Source organism: Solanum verrucosum, unplaced genomic scaffold, assembly GCF_900185275.1.
Source record: "Solanum verrucosum unplaced genomic scaffold, falcon-dt-bn FXZP01000048.1, whole genome shotgun sequence".
Taxonomy (NCBI): domain Eukaryota; kingdom Viridiplantae; phylum Streptophyta; class Magnoliopsida; order Solanales; family Solanaceae; genus Solanum; species Solanum verrucosum.
Window position 1 is genome coordinate 2,977,107 of NW_026020157.1, and position 16,927 is coordinate 2,994,033.

Sequence of the window (16,927 nt, forward strand, 5' to 3'; positions counted from 1 at the left end):
TCCATAAGTGATTTCATTTCCCGTTGGTTTGTCAAAGAGTTATTATGGTAGAGAAGTTATCAATAAGTTGCAGGAGGATTAAATATGTTGCAGCAGTCCATAAAACAGTAAAACAGAGAAGCAGCAGTGCATAAAGAAATGTTCTTGTTAGTACAAGCTGGGAAAGGATTCTCTATCAAGAAATGTTGCAGCAGTGCATAAGAAAATAAAATGAGGGACTACAAATGTGTGGTATGCAAATTGGACTACAATATTTAGTTCCTTCTGAATTAAAGATTAACGAAAATTTGGAGGATGTATCGGAGCATATTAGATCTAAGAATGAATAATAATTTCTCATTATTGAGATTTACCTAAGACTGTACAAATAGGTGTATGTTCAAAAATGGCTTTCCTTATTTGAAGTCCCTTTTAGTTGCTCAATCATTCAAAACTTTCTCTTCAATGTTTGGTGGTATATATGTACAATTGTGCATCTCCTTGGTCTATTTGTACAGGAGCAAGTCTTTTAGAGTAGACTAATCAGAAAACGATTGATTAATTTTTATCTGGCTTAACTCGACTGTCTTAGAATCAAGCTCTAGTACTTGCTGCCATCTAGGCTTCACAGTTAAGAAAAGTTTGTCATATTTGCTCCCTTTAATGTAAAGGTGAAATAACTCAAATGATGTTCAAAGCTTTACATAGACTGCTGCCTTTTTTAATGAATGGGAGGTAGAACTCGCTCTGTGTCTCATACACTACTTATCAGACATTAATATCTAGGACCGTAGGTGTAGAGACATATTTCTGCCTTCATCTTATGTAGACTAATGGTAAGTTGTTGTGGATAAGAACTAATCAAAGAAGAGAAGGATAGAAGGCGAACAACTATTTATGTAAGTACACAATCTGCCACATTTTGAAAGATTTCTTGTGTGTGGTATTAGCATTACTCATCCTACTCGAATTCTTGCAATATGAGGTAGTATGTGCAAACACAGCCACAAGAAGATAGTACATCGTTAACCATAACACATGCTGTAACCAGATAGTATAGCCAGAGAACTCAGTAGGTAAGTTTCGACAACATTTTCGTATTTTCAATAACCTATGTTAGGGTGCGAACACTATTGCTGCGTTGTCTGCTCTACTTTTTGACTTATCCTTGAGAAATGCTCAAATTGGTGTCAGAATCATAGTACCTGGTGAGGGCCTAGAAGGAATTTTATATGTTTCTAGCCAAAGCTGGATATTTCATATTCAAATTCCAATCAACAATAAAACAATAAAACAAAGAAGCAGTCGTGTATAAAGAAATATTCTTGTCAGTACAAGCTGGGAAATGTTGCAGTAGTGCATAAACCAATAAAATAGAAAAGCTGGCAGTAGAAAAAAAAATTGTGTTGTTAGAATTTTATTTCCAGAATTTTTGCAGCAGCACAAATTTTTTTTTTAAAAAATGCGTCGTTATGCAACTGTGCAGAAAATAAAAGGAGGGACTACAAATGTCTAGCATGAAAATGTGACTAAATTGGGTTGCTATATCACATAGTTCCTTCTGAATTCAAGATTAACGAAAATTTGGAGGATGTATCGGAGCTTATTACTGAAGGATCCCGGAATGAACATACTCTACAACGAAATTTCCCTGAAGACATTGTAGAGCACATTAAGAAGGAAATACAAGTTGATAAACTAACAGGATACAGGGACAGACCATGGTGGATGGCCACCAGTACAGGCAAATTCATAGTTAACAGTGCATAGAATATAATCAGAAACAAAGGATCCCCTAACTAAGATTGCTCACAGATATGGGATACAGGGCTGCCATTCAAATCAAGTTACAAGCTCAAATGTTCAAATGTTGAGTGTACATAATGTCCAGATTGAACGATTGAACTTTCCAAGCAAAGAATATCAAGTTACAAGCTCAAAAGTGCACATATCAAGATGAAGGGCAGACATACAAGTTATCCAGGTATTTCATCCACCAGATAAGAACAAGTTTCATTTAAGATCAGTAGATTGAAACATTTCTTTTTCACATTGAAAGATCAGTAAAATGACATTAATCACACATTCATTTTGATGCGACATCTCAACAAAATTAATTAAAAAGTTAGGCATAATGTTACTAACTTGGACGGCTGAAAAGGCAGGGGTCATTCAGTTGAAACAGATGTTATAGGTGGGACATGTGATTGCTGAGCAACGAAGAACTCTTTCATTTTCATTATTTCTTTCATGTCATTTTCTATGGTAGATAAGCGAGAATTCAAAGATTTGTTTTCCTCGTTCAAGGATTTGTTTTCCTCGTTCAAGGATTTGTTTTCTTCATTCAAGGATTTGATATCCTCTCGAGTTGAACGTAGTGCAGACAACAATTCAGCCTTTGAAGAAGTGCCACCTTTCAAGTTTTTTACCTTTACTCCACCCCCAAATCCAAATACATGGCTACAAGTTTGAGGTCCAGAACATTTTTCAACAATATCTATAGTAGGTAGGGATGGATCTGCTTGGACCATTTCTTCGAGTTGAGCTTACAAAATATATCAAAAACATTTTCTATCATAACACATCAATTTCAAGTAATTAGTATGTTCAATTTACAAAACACACATGTTTTTCAATTGCTTCCGGTTCAACAAGCTTGTTATCTTTCTTACGAGTCTCAAAGAAAATAGTCGCCAAATCTGGTGGATTGCCATCTTTCCTGCCCTTTACATCAAAGTCAAACATGTCAAATAACACGCACCTCATAATTAGTCTATTTAGAAAAATAATGTTATGATATTACCTTTTGATAGATAATCTCTCTAATAGGCTTGCTATCAATATGATGAAGCATCTTCAACTTAGCTCGGTTTGTTGCATTTCTGTTGCTTCTTGCCTGCACTTATTCAACAATAAGCTTCTAGTGCAAGTACTTATAAGAAATGGGATCTTAGCTAGAGACATGTTCTATACTTAGGTTTGTTTTCAGATATATATATAAGCTACTAAAAGGGAAATCAAACTGCATAAAACAGTAGCAAAGTAGACTATTTATTCAATAGGCATACCTGAACACTTTCAGAAGCAAAATGCTCCTTTACTAACCATTCCCGTTCTTTTTTGTCTACTCCAGTTGGAACATTCTTAAGAGACTGTTGAATTGGCTTGTCCTTCACATATTTTGCATGCAAGTGTCCTCTCCATTTGTTCCATAACTCGTTCATCCATCCCAAGATATGATCACGATGCTCATTCATATCAACACTCTCAAATTTATGCTACAACAATTTAAAAATGAGTTATTATCTACATGTATTATATCTGTTTCTCAACAGTTTGTTTCCAAATCATAAAAACACTCTAAGGTACTTGATTATAGATTCTCTATCTATCACAATTGATTATCGATACTAGCCATTGTATATAGACTTCTAAAATTAGGAACATCGACTATATGGACAGAACACATGACTTATCAGGTAACACTAAAGAATTTGAATCAGGTGTATATTTGTTACATCAATAGCTGCCCATATGTGATTCAACTTTTCTTGCTTAATATCATGCCACGATAATACTCCCAAGGGACAAATATTACGATCACGAACAATTTTCCCCAAATGCCTTGAAAACAGATTGTTATTTGTTCCAGCCGTTCAATTATTGTAAAAGGTTACTTTTAGCTTTTGTCCAATTTCCAATGAAGCAACTTCTTTACATTTGTTGCTTCCTCAAACTTTTCTTACTTTTGTAGGATTAGATGAACCTACAACTGCATAATTTGATAAAAACTATTGATATCAAACACAATTATAATACTTAATAACATCTGAAAATTTAATATATCATATCGTTTTCAGTTGTTTGAGCGTGTTTCATAACTTGATCACTAGATGCAGGTAATGAAACATTGGTTTGCATATCCTCTTTCTCAAGAACATTTTTTGTCACTTTTCACATTTTTTTATTAGAGGAGAAGGTAGAACCTGATTTTGTGCTTTTAGAAGGAGTTTGCATATGTTGATTAGCACAAACATCACTCTTGTCGAAAGATCCCATATCATATTCTGAAATTCCTATAGATAAGCTCAAAGATCCAGATTTTTGCTTCAGACCATTTCCTATAGCAATTGGACTCACTAGCGTAATATAAGAGTTTATCAAAAAAAAAAAGAAAACATAACAGATTTGCAAAAAATATATGTTTGAAAAAATCCTACTTGTTTCAACTTCTTGGGTGTATTTCTCAACTTGAATAGCAGATGTAGGAAATGAATTATTAATTTGCACGTTCTCTTTCTCAGAAACGATGGAGTTCTTATGTATCGTTTGCATTCTTTGACTAGCGAACATGGTATACTTTTTAAGTCTTTGTTCTCTTCCCTTCTCGATAGAACCTAAAAAAAAAAAGACAACTTATATTACCAATAAACAATATGTTCTGCATCAAACAGAACAATCAAGGATTATATCACATGACATGAGAATGACTAGAGACGTCTGAAATTGTGCTAACAAGTAAGGATGAAATACATACTTAATAAGTTGACAAATCTATCACAAGATATGAGAAGGACTAGAAATGTAAACACTTTGTTAAGGTGATTCTGCATCAAGAGTTCTCATTTGTGAATATTTGATATTCTGCATCAATTTTAGATTCGACATTTAACACTTAATTGGAAGGATTAATACAAAGGTTTAGGCATTTGTTTCAGATTACCAGTAAACAATTAAAGATTTCTCAGATGGACTGAAGCAAAAGAATACAAAATATCTTACTTGTTTCAATTTCTTTGATGTACTTCTTAACTAGATCACTTGTTTGAGGCAATAAACTCTTAGATGGCGTAGTCCCTTTCTCGCCCAAAATTTTAAGCCCTCGTCCCAGTCCCTTTCCTATAGCAGCAGGCGCGACAAATGTATATCTGATAGTACTCTTCATATTAGAACCGACCTCATTTTCAATCTTCAATGGTTTCATCTTGAACCTGCAAAAAGAGTCAAAATTTTAAAATTGAACTAGAAAAATATGTAGCAATATAGTAATAAAAGAAATTGTTCCATCATAATATTTAACAATGAATATATTAATTCATAAAAAATACTTCACCTCATTAGTTGGTTTTCTTTTCTTTTGTGAAGGACTTCCTAACTCTACAATATCATCATCTATTTGATCCACAATCTCATAGGCATCACGAGGTTGAGTCTTCCTCACTACTTTCCAACCTTTGTTGGAATTATCATTAGCATACAAACACTTGAGATGCTTGATCCGCTAAAACAAACGGCTCATATGTCTTCAAAAATCTATTCGGATTAACACTCACAAAATCATACTCATCCTTTTTAACTCCTTTTACTTCATCATACACATCTAACCAATTACATCGAAATAAAGTCACTCTTCTATCCATGACAAATTGCAACTCAATTACTTCTGTTAAGACTCTATGGTAATCAAGATTCTCACTATCTTCATCATTATCACCCAATACAACAACACCACAATTTTAAGTTCTTAACTTTTTATCACAATCTTCTACATGAAATCTATATCCATTAACAACGTAACCATTACAATGCATCAAATATTTGGTGGGACCACGTGAAAGTGAGAGTAGATCTTCCATGATACGACTATCATCTCTTTTATGCAATTGTGCGACCTATCAACAAGATTACGTTAAATATTTAAGAATGGGTATTACAATATTAGAATATCAAAATTGATAATTATATATTACACAACCTATCTTTACACCATTCAATAAATTGCCGGCTCCATTCCGCATCAGACAAGTGTTGAGCACTCTCATGAGTTTGGGCAAACTCTCTACAAAATTGAAGTGAACTATAAGTCGTCATATAGAAAATAAATTACCCTAAAAGAAATAATGATGATGATGATGATGATGATGATGATGATGATGATGATGATGATAATAATAATAATAATAATAATGAGATGATATGAAAGAACTCTCAATACTTGACATATGGTATGACTTCATCACAATTCTTCAGTATGTATATATGTGCTTGTTCTAATTCATCCGCTTCAAGCTCACATGGAACTTTAGCTCCTAGAGTTCTTCCAGGTTGACTAAAGATAGATAAACCGTCATTCAATTGTTCTAAAACACCATCATAATTTCATTCAGGCCGATTGAATCTTGTTTCGACTTTATGCAGATACCTTGAACATAGTGTCATACATTTATTTGCAATGTAGCCCTTTGCAATACAACCTTCTATACAAGCTCTATTACCAATGAGAGATTTCAAAAAATATAACCATCTTTCCATAGGATGCATCCACCGATAATGAATCAGTCCAGCAATCTTAGCTTCAGTAGCTAAATGAACAGGTAAGTGCACCATGACATCAAAAAATGAAGGAGGGAAGACCTTTTCTAACTTGCAAAGTGTTATGGGTATTTGCGCTTCAATATGTTCCAAGTTATCAATTCTCAACTCCTTTTATCCAAGCACACTGAAACATATAGATAATTCAATAAGCGGTTCACACACTTCTTTGGACAACATACCACGAAGTGCAAGAGGGAGTACATGTTGCAAGAGAACATGACAATCATGGCTTTTCAATCTAGATATCTTGTGATCTTTCAGGTTCACACATTGAGAAATATTAGATGAAAATCCATCAGGAACCTTCAGATTCTTTAAGAAAAGGAACAATTTGTGCTTATCTTCTGGAGACAATGTGTAGCATGCTGTTGGAACTTCAATTTTCTCCCCATTTTGGATGGGGTGCAATTTCAGCCTAATGTTCATCTCTTGCAAGTCTAATCGGGTTTTAATTGTGTCCTTGGTCTTACCTTTCACATTCATGATTGTCCCCATGATATTATCACATATATTTTTTTCAATATGCATATCATCCAAATTATGTTGCAACAAAAGACACTTCCAATATGGAAGTTCAAAAAAATATTGTTCTTGTTCCAATTATCCTTTCGATTTTCATGTGATATCTTCTTTATTTTCTTAGGATCCTTTGATAATGGTAGGCCTTCAAGATCTTGCACTTGATTAAGTATCTCATTACCATAACACACTTTTGGTGGAGGCCTTTTCTCCATTGTACCATCAAATGAGTCTTTATCATTTCTCCATTTGTGATTCTAAGAAAGATAACGCCGATGACCCATAAAACACTGCTTCTTACCATTAGACAATCGAATTGAGGAAGTGTCTTTATTGCAACACGGGCATGCTAATTTTCCTTTTGTACTCCATCCAGAAAAATTTCCATATGCTAGAAAGTCATTGATTGTGCACAATAAAGAAACATGTAACTTAAAATTTGTTCTAGTAGATGCATCATAGGTCTCAATACCAACTTCCCACAACTCCTTCAATTCCTCTATTAAAGGCTAAAGATATGCATCAATTGCATCTCCTGGACCATTTGGACCCGGAATAAGCATTGACAAAATAAAGTTTTCTTGCTTCATACACAACCAAGGTGGTAAATTGTAAAGAATAAGAAGCACAGGCCAAATGCTATGTGAAGTTTTTGAATTTTGAAATGGTTGAAATCCATCACTAGCAAGTCCAAGTCGAACTTTACGAGGCTCAACAACAAATGAAGGATGAAGTTCATCAAATGACTTCCATGCCATTGAATCAGTCGGATGCCTCATTATACCATCATCAACTCTTTTATCGTTGTGTCATGTCATTAAACTGGATGTCTCTGTAGACATAAATAACCTCTGAAGTCTAGGCTTTAAAGGAAAATAGCGTAAACTCTTTACTGCTATCTTTTTACCTTTTTTATTCTTTGTTTCCCCGCTATGTGTATTTATTTTCCACCTGGATGCACCACAAACTTTGCAAGAATCAAGTAAGTTATCCTCCTTCCAGTATAACATGCAATCATTAGTACAAGCATCAATCTTGTTGTATGAAAGCCCGAGTTCTTTAATTATCTATTTTGCCTCATAATATGAATTCAGAAAATTGCCGCCATCAGGTAACAACTCCTCTTTCAACATTTTCAATAACATTGTAAATGATGCATTACTCCAACGACCCATACTTTTGATATGAAGCAATTTGATCAAAGAAGAAAGCTTTGAAGCTTTTGAATTTTTGTATAATGCCAACTCGAAATCCTTCAATAGGTTGTAAAATTTTCTTGCTTCAACATTTGGTTCCTCCTCAAGTAGATCATCACAATCAGTATGTGTAGTTCCTCCTTCAAGATTAGGATATAAATCTCTCAACAGTTCTTCTACTTCATCTTCACTCTCACATTCTTCTACTTCATCACCATCTTCATCTTCTGATGTATCTTTAAATTTTGATTCTGATACTGACAATGGCTCACCCAAACGTCCTTCATGATGATACCAAAAAGTGTAATTCTGAATTATTCCATATACTATGAAATCTGTCTCAACTATTTTACGAGTTCCTAAAGTTGTATTGTAACATTTGACACATGGACATCGTATATCATATTCTTCTCCTGAGTTTTGAAAAGCATAATCCAAAAACTTCTGCACACCGAGTAAGTAGGTTTCATCTAGTCGATTATCAACAAGTTGCATCCACTCCTTACTAGGTGCCAGAACCTTTAAGAGTACATAAAATTTAGATTTTAAAAAAGGCAAAATGGTCTGATAGACCCTTGTACTTGTATGCGTTTGTATTTTGAACCCTCTTACTTAACCATTTATCAACTGAACCCTTAAATTCAATGATATACAATATTTTAAACCCTTTTGGCTTTGTGTGAACTTCAAACACACAATAAAAATGACATGTCATCATCCACATCAGATTTTATATGACATGTCATTTATTATTTATTTTTTTATAATAAATTAATTTTTTCTTCTTTTTCACTCCATCCTCATCTTCATGTCATTTGATCAACACTTGTAAAACCCTTTTCTCCATGGATGCTAATGAATCACCATTAAAGTATTTCATTATGTGCTAATATCTATACACAATTTTAAACAACATATTTATCTAATTTCATAAAGACATTCAACAATTATTTTTCACCTTTGTTACTTTACCCTAGAAAATAAAAAGAAAGATAAATCAAGAACAACATCGATTTAAAAATAAAGATGGAGAACTAAGGACAATCATTAGACATATTTCTTTCGCAAATTTGGGTATTGCATCAATTTTCTCGATTTTTCTTTGCTTATTTTGTTCTCATTTTTTGCACAATCTCATTTCTAATTTGGGGGAAGAAAAAAAGGAAAAAAAAAAGAAGAAAAAAAGAACTGAAAGGGAGTAGGGGAAGGGAGAATGAATGGAACAGGGGATTTAGTCGGGGAACAATAGGGAAGGTCATGGACTAATGCTAGAAAAAGGAAACGAAATGGGAAGGGGTTTGGGAAAGAAGAATGGGGAAGAAGAAATAGTGAAGTTTTTTATTTTTATTTATTTTTATCTTTTTTATTGTATTTACCTTTTTCTTTTAATTATTTTTAATCTAAATTTTTATTTTCACGTGCCTTTTTTGTGTGAAATCACGTGCTTATGCCAAATCAACAATTAAGTCGCCACATAAGCTTGGTCAATGGTCAGAGGGGTTTAAGGTATTGAAATTTACTGAGTCAAAGGGTTCACTTGACAAAGAGGTAAGTAAAAATGTTCAGAATACAAACTCATACAAGTATAAGGGTCCATCACATCATTTCGCCTTAAAAAAATAAAGGATAAAAGAAATACTAAGATCCACACAACTAGTTACAATCAGATCCACACAAATTCTTCTGTAAGACCAAATGAACAAAAAATTTCTCTATAAAACCAAATGAAAAAAAACCTCCTAGACAGATTTTTGATCTTCAATAATATTTGAAATTGTTGGAGGAATAACCAAGTTTAAGTTTGTATCTTTATCCATATTGAAAAATTTGATCCACTTGCATAAGCTTTTCTTGATTCAGTTTCTCTTATTCCAGTTGTTGTTGCTAATTTTTATAACAAATTAAAAAAGTAGAGTTAATTACCACGATTTTATATATACCTGCAAACTGATGGACATAATACATTCTACTCTTTTTTCCAACTTTCTTAAAGTTAAGTATTAACCTTGATCAAGAAGGCCAACAAAAGAGACTCAACTTTGGAAATATATGTTCTTATATTCATAGACAAGGCAGGAATCAAATTGCTCTTCAAATGTGATTATACGTGAGCTCTTACATATCTAGTTCCTATCAATGGAAGGAAATACAATTTTATTGTTTAATCTGGAAAAGCTAAAGCTTGTGTTAAATAATTAGAGGCAAGCCTATAGGATTAAGCCTCCAACATGCATGGTTAAGACATACACAGATGGTAGTTTCAATACTAATAAATGAGATACTAATCTTTGACATTTTCTTAAGATTTTCGTTGGGATTACACTTGAATTTCAATGTAACAGATGATCACTCTTGCTATTCTTTTTTATTGTCTCTTTTCAAAATTAACTGAATCTCTAAATTTGTAATTAGACTTAAATGATATCTATCGTAGTAATTTAAACTAATCAATCCAAAAATGCCCTTCAGAATTTATATTTATATTCAAAGAAATTTCATTGAATACTTAAACAAGAGGAATGGATTAATACCCCAGTATTGTGAATATGTAAGACTTGTAAGCAGTGCAACAGAGAGTCATTTAAAGATTTAAACAATAGATTTTTCATAGTCCTACTTCCACCTATAATTCCACAAGAACAAAATCAGTCTTGCACATCTATGTTTTTATACTTGGAGTGTCTAATAGTTACTTGTAACCAAGAAAATGAGTCATTGAATTACAAGTCATATACATGTATATGTCTGTATCATGTTTATGGCTAGCAAAATCTCAACACCCAATAATTTTTGCCACTGAAATCATTAACATAATTAATGTTAAAAAAGATGATGAAGAAGAAGTAACTTGAATACACAAGAAAAAAACTTCATTAATATAACTTATGAAAGAAACACAACAACTTGATCAGAAGATGAACCCACCTGCAATACTATCTTAAGCAAAGTCGTGTTGGATTCTATTTCGAACAGAGCAGCAACAACTCGATCAGAAGAATGAACCCACCTGAAATATTTTCTCAAGCAAAGCTGTGTTGGATTCTATTTCTAACAGAGCAATAACAACTCGATCAGAAGAATGAACACACCTAAAATTTGTTCTCGAACAACGCTTTGATGGATTATGTTTTGACCAGCAAATCGAGCAACAACAACACAAGGAAGAAGAAGACACCTTTTATCAATTTAATGGAAGAATTTCGTTGAAATTAGGGCAGACAACAACAACACAAAGAAGAAGACACATCTATCCATTCAAGGGGAAGAGCATCGTTGAGATTAGGGCAGATTACATTCATTAGGTGTAGTGGTGATCCGAAGAGATTAGGGCAATTTTAGGACAAGCTTCTAATTTGAGAAATTAAATTTGTAGCTGATAGTTTTTTTCTTTTTACTTTTAGACTTAATCTTTTAGCGCCTAATGTTTTGATAAATGAAAAGTTTTCGTAGGCGGAAAAGCTTTCCCATTGATGCCTCAAAATATGCCTCCAATTAAATTTTAGGACTAGTTAGTAACTTTTTTAGGGACGTGATTTAATGTCTTCACAATAACATATACCAATAAGGACCGAAATATAATCTCGTCCCAATAGATATACTTTTAGACACAAGAATATAGACTCGTCTTTAAATGTTGGTCTTAATTAAGACTTTTTCTTGTAGTGTTATGATCCGGCTTCCCACAACCAAAATATGCATTGGAACCGGCTAGACATTTACCCTCATGCTTCGTTCCACATTTAGCACAAGTGGACAATGAAGATCCACCACCATTTCCTCCTTAAAGATTATGGTAAGGCACCCTATCTTTGTTGAATTTAGGAGCCGGAGAATTGGATCAACCTTGACTAGAAAAACTTTGTCAGAACTTAGAATGACCATGTCCATCGGACCTCGAATGTGAAAAGTCACCATCACCGGTCCTTGCCTTCTTTGCCTCCTTTGATCTTTCATTAAGTTTCTCCTCTTCTATTTGTTCAGCATAAACCATTACACGAGAAATGTGCATATCATTGATGAGCATCACGTTATGACATTCTTTAACCACAATTTTGGACACTCCCAAAACAAACTTTTTCATCCTTGCCCTAGGATCCACAACCATAGTAGGAGCATATCTTGAAAATTGCGTGAACTTTAAGGCATACTCCTTCACACTCATGCTTCCTTGAGGAAGGTTGATGAAATTAAGTACCTTTGCTTCCCTCATCTCAAAGGGGTAAGAACCTATTAAGGAAAGCGACCTTAAACTTTCCCAATCAAGATGAACTGTGTCAACCGTACTCTCTTCCTTTCTTTTGTTGAACCAATCCTGGGCAACACCCTTTAGTTGATAAGCGTCCAATTCCTCCTTTTCCACTAGCATTACTCCCATGATCATAGACATCTTAAACACCTCATCAATGAACTCTTGAGGATGTTCCTCAACTTTATAACAATCAAACTCTGAAGGATTTATCCTAGAGAAGCCCCTCACTCTAGTTGTCGGCGTACCCATATTTGGGTTCACTACGACAAACGACTCCCTATTGCCTTGAGCCAAAAATTGAAAGGCAGAACTAAACTCCGCAATAGTCACTTGTGTAGCCAAAGGTTCGACCAAAACTTGAGAGATTCTTGAGAATCTTGAGGAGCTTCCAGTTCCACATTCTCACCCCCCCTAGTGTATGCTCTTCGAGGGGCCTTTTTAAGAAAAACATCGGATAAGGATTAGGTTAGAGACATATAGAGTTACACTCTATTGCAGTACTTTTAGAGTAATGAAAGAAGTCGAGTTTCCTAACCATCTTATAACATCTCACTCATAAATGTGGCATGCTTCACACTTATGAACAAGACTATACTTCACATGGCTTAGAGACTTCCTAGGACCTTTTTAAACCTTGTGCTCTGATACAAAGTTTCATATGACCCAACGTATACCCTAAGGGTAACATGGTGTATAGAACCTCGAGAAGCCCTACGCAAGACACTTAGCATACATAATGCAAGATAATAAAATTTAAATGAATTCAAAGACAATTTTATATCATAAAGAGTTTTAAAAATGGAAGTCTAACATAAGTCTCAAAGTCATCTAATATATCATAAGGAAAGTGATTGGGATGTAACCCATACATCAAATACAAGTCCGAGATGAAAATGACACAAAGCAATAAAAGAGTCTCGATCCTCGAAACATGAGGACTCACTAATGTTCAACAACTCAAAAGGATCAACTAGACATGAGTGTGCGGAATAGGAACAACAGACCATACATTAGTGAAAGACTGTAGGCACATGTATGCATTAGTATATGAAATGTACTAAGTATGATAGCAATGCATACGAGTTATGAATAAATCTAAAAAAGACTTTATATGACATGCAATGACCAAACTAAATCATAATTTAACATGTTAGAAGACATAAGTCATAATCATGGTGAATGTATGTTAAACATATTTAATACAAATTTGAGATACTTTTATAAAGTAACCTTAGTTTATTATTGTTGGAAGTTGACCATTAACTGACTTAGACCACTTGAGCGATAACATGTAATCCAATGTCTATCCCACACCGAAAACAGATGCCCTTACTTTCCAAGGTAAGAACCATAAACTTGAGCTAAAGTGGATCCACTAGCTAATGTTAATCTAACACAAACCTATGGTGGCACATAGTTATGGAAAATGGGTACTCGCCACTAGTCAACTCGTTGCTAAGCACAAATCCCAGGGAATAGTCATTAAGCATATTCATCCTTATTATCTATGTAAAGGCACAATTAAATAGTAAATCCAAGCTAGAGTTCATTTAAGAATGACTCCTAAATCTTGATTCAAATTTAGTTTAGAAAATCTTTCAACCCTATGAATTCTTCATGTGAGAATAACCTTTCACAACAACAACACTGATTCTTTACTCAAAGCAACCTAAAATCATTTATATCAATTTCATAGAAAGGACATGTATATCTTTATAAATTCATAATTCGTAGTTCATAAACTTAATCATGAGCTTGTAGTCTAAAACTCATGGGGCTTGCATGGGTTCATAGGAATTTAACTAAAAAACATATATTACCTCAATTCATGCATAAATAGATATAAAAGAATAAATCAATTTGATCAAGATTGGTAAGAACCCATGCATGGAATAAAACCGTAACTTTGATTGGGAAATCTAGGTTTGTAAAATTGAAGAATTTAAGAACCCTATGGAAGAAAGACTACATAGGTGAATACTACCATACCTTAATGTTAAAATCCCAAGAAATATGGTTAATTGGGGAGTTGAATGGAACCTAGCTCTTCTTCTTCTTGCTTAGACTTCAGAGAATTTGGGAAGATGAATTTGGTCAAGTTTTGGGAATTTAGGAGAATGAGTTCCAATGGTAAATTGGGGGCTTATAATATTTATATAGGGCTTTGGGTAGAAGGTAAAATGACATATTATTGGGTTAACATAATAAGTAAAAGACCCAAAATCCCCTTTAAAATAAATGTTGTGCCCCATCTACGGTTAAACCTACGGTCAGTAGGTCCTTCCACGGACCATATTGGTCAACAGTAGATAGATTACTCGGAATTCAAATGTTACTAAATGTTGATAGAACCCTATGTACGGCTCTTAGGTCTTCTTACAAACCGTACATACCAACCGTAGGACCTAACTTTGACCCTCAAAATTTCTTCAAGTTTGGGACTCACCTATGAGGCCTATCTACCACTCGTACAAATATTGAAGGACCATCCTTGTGGACCATAAAAAGGATATTGGAACTTGATTTTTTAAAATTTATTTTCCTATGACCTATGGTTTCCATCTACGACGCAGAGATGGAACACTTCGACACACACAAGCCAAAACTGCATTTTCCTTCTTTTCCAAATTTGAGGTGTTACACGAGATCCTTTGGGTTTTATAGAAAAATATATAAATTATAAATTTATATTTCCAAATAGATTAAAAAAATATATTTTAAAATATTAATGGAGTCCCTCACCCACGAAAACCCATACAGAAAATATTGTTAGGGGGATCTCCTGCTTGCCCTTGAAGTTTGCAATTAGAGACACGTGACTTTTACCCTCTACGAGTTTTAACATATTTTTAGTTTTAAATTTCTATTTTCAAATCTCATCTTTATTTTGTATTTATTTCAATTTTTAGTAGATTCTACTAGAGAAAATTGAAAATCACAAACATAGTCGTATTTTAAAGATTATACTTTTGTTATTGATTGTGCGAGAAAAAAGGAAATTATAAAATGTATGTTATTTGAGTTTTCTTATATTTAATTTATGTAGTGTTTTATTGAAGTTTTTTTTAAAAAAAATATCTAGAGATCAACCCAATGACATGTTGCCACATGATAAATTTTATTTCAATATTTGCTAAAAGCATATTCAACGGGAGGAGAATATTACACTATTTTCTAAAAACGTTTTGATATTATCCAAAATTCATAAGGGTATTTTAGGAAGAATACACCATAAAAACTACATCACACTTTACTCTAAACATAGACTATAAAATAGTATAGGGCCTAATGAAGGATAAACAAAAATCAGCCACAATACTCATCTTCTTTACCTTAGATGAGTAATGGGAAATAGTATAGTTTGTCTTCCCTCGCCATTAATAGATCTCCACCATTTAGGATAAGCACCCTAAAACACCCATAAACACCCCACCATAACATAATCGCCAAACACACAAAATACCAACCTTTCTTCACCGTGTAAACGTCCTATTCGACTTCATGTCTTTCGATCTATTGAGGGTTTCAGATCGATCAAGGTTTATTTCCCGATCAGTCAAGTTTCAGAAGACATCATCGTGACATAAATGTCCAGTTTTTACTTTGCTTGTTGACTAATACATTTAATTTCATATTATTTTTTGTGTTTTAAATGGTTAAAATTGATTGTTAAGCGTGGGTTACTTATTTGGCATAAAGTTATCATTTTGAAAAGTGAAATTTTCATTTCTTGTTGCTAATAGGGACAAAAATTGGGCGATGTGGGGTGGGGGCGGATGAGCCTAACCCGGAAGTTTTTAAATCAACCCCCAAATAACATTTTTTTTTCAGTTTCAACCTGCCCCACCTTGCCTCGCATAGATCCACCCCGCATGAATCCTCCCGCATAAATTTTTTAATATTTTATATTTCTACTTATGTTTGATAGTAAAAATAAAATTCATTTGTTATTAAGTTGTATTAATTTAATATATAATGACTTAAAAATTTAATTTTAGAGGTCAATTGGGAAGCATGTTAGAATTGTAGTAGTTTTGATTGAACCATTTTCACTTACTATCTTTGATATTTAGAAATTTTGAAGAAGCTATCTTAATGGATAATGTTCTATGACTCTTATAACATGTAAAATTTAAAATTAAGTTTGAACCCACATAAAACCGCCTAGACCCGCTATCCGCCTCTCTGCGCATTAGTTTTTTTAAAAAACCACTTCAACCCACTTCACATCCCTCCCTTCCTCGCATAACCTTAAACCCACCCAACCCCGCCCCTCCCCGCCGCGCACCCATTTCTTTAAAACCGCCCCGCATCCGCCCCCCTCCCCCAATGACATCCCTAGTGGCTGATGAACATTTAATGTTGGAAGAGCTAACAACAAGGAAAAATAACAATTTTTAATTTATAAATAGTTTTATATATTTATGTAATTTTAATTTAATAGGATGTCTTTCCATTATGGGGTAGTTTACTGGTTAAGTTCAATTTAGCCAGGAGTGAATTCTTAATATGATAGAGAATTGTTTAGCTTTGAATAAGTAAATTATTTGAGCAGTAAGTTTCATTTAAATTATAAGAGTTTATGTTGTAAGTGTTAATCTCTAAGTGA

The 16,927-nt window shown here is 33.6% G+C and overlaps 1 pseudogene; it reads right to left on the reverse strand.

The window, feature by feature from the left end:
* Positions 1–2,147: 2,147 nt before the first annotated feature.
* On the reverse strand, positions 2,148–6,849 carry LOC125828328 (uncharacterized; annotated as a pseudogene).
* Between the last annotated feature and the right edge of the window lie 10,078 nt (positions 6,850–16,927).